The sequence below is a fragment of the Saccoglossus kowalevskii genome, chromosome 5 (genome assembly GCF_978046115.1).
Source record: "Saccoglossus kowalevskii chromosome 5, keSacKowa6.1, whole genome shotgun sequence".
NCBI classification, from domain to species: domain Eukaryota; kingdom Metazoa; phylum Hemichordata; class Enteropneusta; family Harrimaniidae; genus Saccoglossus; species Saccoglossus kowalevskii.
The window spans coordinates 36319607-36324649 of NC_140645.1; positions in this window are offsets into that span (position 1 = coordinate 36319607).

The window sequence follows — 5043 nt, forward strand, 5'->3', positions numbered from 1 at the left end:
CGCAAGCTGACGCACATGCGACTTTTGTCTAAGATTAAATATGCAAATCCTGGCCATGTCACAGCTTGTTGTGAGTAGCTGTAATAAAGTAGACAATTGATGGTATTGTCATGTTGTACGATCAATATCAAATAACTTAATAGCAAATTATACAAAGTAATGTGTGTTGTGGACGTCCACAGTCACGTGTAACATCATATGCCATATTCGCCAACTAATTCTTTCTTTGAACCAAAGTTGAAATGACTCCCTATGTGAACAGATATTGTCAATTTCCATACAGCGCCCCCAGGTTTATATATTCACCTTATACTTCTGCATGTTATCCGCGGTCTAACACTGTTGTAGTTTATAAATTGGAAGAATTCATTTTTACCAGCTATTTACCGAGATTTGATTTAATCCTGTAAATTATTCCTCCTACAACAACAGCCGAAACCAGAGTTTTGGCGTAAAAAAATATTAGTTGTATCAAGGTAAATTAAAAAACCTGCAAAATGCAGACTAGAGAGACAATAATATCAAGGCAAAACTACAGTAAAATAAACGTTCAAACGCAAGAACACGAATGAAGCCAAGTACAAGCACAAACACAAACACTATCATCATGAATAAAACTTAGTTGCCAAGTACGATACATTTACAATGAACAGACTCAAGTGATAAATTCGAAAAAAAAACGAGCAAAGCGATTTCACACAAAGAATACGCGAAATGACAAAATACATGAACTAAATTGGGCGGGAGGATGGGGAAAATTCAAAACAAATTTACACGACTGACTTGCTAGAAACAAAGGAGGCAATTAACAAAACTGACACATGCGCACAATGCAATACAAAAACACACAAGGGACATGCGCATAACTCAATGCAAATGGTTGAATAATTACCCATTTTGAAATACACAATTACAAAAACACACCATTGTAGCGAACGTGAGACAATGCATGCATTTTCGTCCTGCATTGTGTCAAAACTGTAACTGTTAAAAAGATCGCAGACTTATCTTGCTATCTTACCGTACATACATACATTGGTCTTAGGTTCTTTCATATCAAGTAAACCAATTTTTTTATTTCAAGTTCGTTTTCATTATATTATACTAGCATATCAACATTTTATATGAAAATATTCGTTGTAATTATGTTATGTTAACTATATATTCGTGACATAGCACTCTCATTTCAGGTCTGAATAAATTAAATGTCACGTAATTATCGATTTGGACACATGTCATCAATATTTCGGGTTTTTTATGTTAATTCATTACAGTTTGATATTGTCTCTCGAATTTGGCCGTTTGAATTATTATTCTCTTTACACAGTACCGAAACGCTAACGCCGTGTAAACTCATGCGGTGTACCCTGTCAGGCAATGGGTTACTGCTTGAAGGGCGGTAGTCGTCGCGCCACGATTGCGCGAGATATATGGGTCTCATATAAACAAAGATGGCGACTTTGACTGTTGCGCAGATCAACGAGTACAAATTGAGACGTTTAATTAGGTATTTGTAGGTGGTTGGAAGGTATCGAAGAAGTCACCGGCAGTAATTATTGCAAGTTGCGCCCAGGTAAATCTCATACTTGTGATTTCCATTAAAAAGAGCGCATTGGATTGTGGTAAACTCAATGTTTATCAACACAAATGTCGCACATGCGCAGCGCGACGACTGCCGGGCTTTAAATATTAATTATATAGAAGTAGAAATAACTATAGTGTTGCATAAAAGTTGCATAGGGATATTTTCTAGCCCAATATAACAAACTTCTTAACAACTGACAAAAAACAAAACCCAAAGACAAAACAACTAACTCCTCACTGCAAAATCAAATCAGTAAGAAAAGATACATGGTATACACGAGGTGATGACAGGAGGTTCGAGAAAAGTGAACACAACCTACTTCATATAAAACCTGGTATTTGCATCACAATGTGACATCGGCACCATCTAGGTATAATGCATTACAAGCAGGTTCTGCAGTCTCATTAATTTCATTTCAATTTCTAGAGAATAAGTCACTGTAATTTGTTAAACGTCAATTTGTTAATTTTCTTTTAAAATGGAAAACAGTTTTAACATTTGTGACAGATATTATATAGACATTACTATTTGATAAATAAATTAATTAATTAAGTAAGTAATTAAATTGCTACTTCAGCTAGATATTATTGAATATACTATTAATCACTAATTTTACGATTGTTGATTGATATTGATAGTATATCATTATTTTATGAAAGTGAAATTAAACAATGTACCTTTTAGTGCCCTGTATTTCAATTAATAAATAAATCGATTAGCAAGGGGCACATTTTGTTGCCATGGGGATACCGATAATTTGTTGAAAACTATTCATCCAAAATCAAGAAATATGTTGTCAATAAAAATAAATCCATCATATTGCTTGGGGAAAAGTTTACATCGATGTATCCCATTTGGATTTACTACCAACATAAAACAATGATTGTGAAATCAAAATAATATATTTCAATATATTAATATTGTATTAACATTGCAATAATATGTGGTTATTACGAGAATACCTCAAACGAAGACAGTACAGCTGAAGTATCAGCCGACGCGCAGAACAGAATCAGCGAACTTCTTTGTATAGAGTCCGGTCAAACTCTGGTTGCAACCATGTTTGTTTTTATTATTAGAGGACGCTTACGCGCGTAATCATTCCATATTTGGAATTCGCATTTCCTAATATGGTCGGATGAAAATACCCCGTAAACTACCGGAAAATTACGGCTAACTGTAACTTATGGCGTTACGATGACAGATGTATAATAATGATGAATGAATGAATGAATAAACAGTGTGTTAATTAGTTACCCGAGTTCAATATTTTCATAACATATAAGTTAATGAAGGGTGAGTTGTTAGTTTGCAATATTGGTCGTAGAGGACGCCAGTTAAAATAAACAAAGCGTTCAAATATGAAATATCAAAAAACAGAAGATAATTTCTACCTTGATTTATTCGACACATTAGTTTGACCATCTCTGAGTAAACATGTTAATCAGGCAATTATACTCCAGCAAGGCTTTTCAGAGGTTTTCGTTACCCCAGCTGCCTCCATCTGTTTTCTCCGCTTCACTGCTTACCCATCAGTTGATATAAAGGAATTCCAATAATGCCAACAATGAATATGTATTAGAAGCAATTCTTACGATTGTGTTTGATTGGTTGTCATTAATCATTAAAATATTCACATTTATTGTCTTTTAGTGCTGCTGTTGTGTTGTCCTTTTACGTTTATTATTTATTATATGTTGGGCGGCTAATTAAATTGCTTTTTTATACATGCTTCAGACCATATTGCAAGGTGTCAGTACATTCATATGATAACTATTCCTACAAATTTAATGTCCACACGCGTAGTAATACTCTCAACACGTTCGACTGGTGTTTATTGCCATATCAGTTAAAGTTTCACATTTACGTTTTAAGTAGAAATAACAGTTTAGAGGATTACATGTGCAAGCAAATAATGACAGTTGTGCGTTGCAATCACTTGTATATAAAATTACACCTTTATCAATCACATAAAAAATACACAGATTCAGCATTTTGGGGAACAGAAAGACATGGAACACTGCGATAAAGACATTGCGTTTTCGACATTGTGAAATTCTTTCGTTTTTATACAGACAAATACAGTATTTTAGCAAGTAAAATCATATTTATTAAACATATTGTTCATACATGAGTTGTTGAACACACTACATAATTTATAATTTCATTCAGTCATAATTCAAGGAAAAATATAGAGAATATAGCAATTTTCGTCTGTAATATTCTTGTGTAATCAGTAATTATGACAATTATTTATGGGTGCATAGGGAATACATTTTGTTATGAATTATTCTTAATATATTTCTGAATTATCTTTTCAAAATCAGTTTTTCGTGTTTTTTTCCTTCTAGAAAACGAAAGAATTTCACAATGTGAAGTGTTATCGAAGTCTTGTGACAGCGTCCTCTGATTGGTGAAATGATTGTACCAGTCAGCCCAATGAAGTTTCCCAATGTAAGGGCCTAATTCGTACTTTTGGTTTGCTTTTACAAATTCTACCCACACCCAACCATCTCGTTTTGGAAATCAATAATGACGAAATTTAATTGTCATTCTGTCTCATATATAATTCATTTATTTCTCAAATCGTCCAGTTGACCAATCATCCAATGGCTGTGGTGCTTTTAATTCCAGCTACTGAGATTTGTCATATCGCATTATTCCACACTAATAATTATATAACTCCATATATTGTTTTAGGTAAATCTGGCACCAATTGCCGTAGTTCAATAGTCAATTTATGGAGAACATCTCGACTGTATCTCACCATATCAGACCAATTAGATCTACTACAAGCAAGAAATAAATCGGAACCTGCAAAATTAAATGAAATGTTGACAGTAATTTAGGTATTATTTTAAGTAATCGATAACTCGCATACAAACATAAACAATGACTCTCCTTACTTAATCTACAAATTACTCACCTTCACATATTTCCTGCTCAACCAATGATAACCTATACTTATGTCACATGACATATTACCCACCTTCACATATTTCCTGCTCAACCAATGATAACCTATAATTAAGTCACATGACGTATTACTCACCTTCACATATTTCCTGCTCAACCAATGATAACCTATAATTAAGTCACATGACATATTACCCACCTTCACATATTTCCTGCTCAACCAATGATAACCTATAATTAAGTCACATGACATATTACCCACCTTCACATATTTCCTGCTCAACCAATGATAACCTATAGTTATCAGTTTCCATTTTTTCATATTCACCATTATTGATTCTATATATATCCTTTGCAGTAGCAAGACATGAAATCCGTTTTTTCAACTTGTGTATCAAAACCTGCAAAACGGAAACTGTTTTTATCGCTAGAAAGTTGATATTATGTAAAAAGAATTGGTCGCCAAGTTGCACCCTAGCTACAAACACAGCACTATTTTGTTGTAAAACAATATCAATCAGATAGTAATACTCCTAGGATAT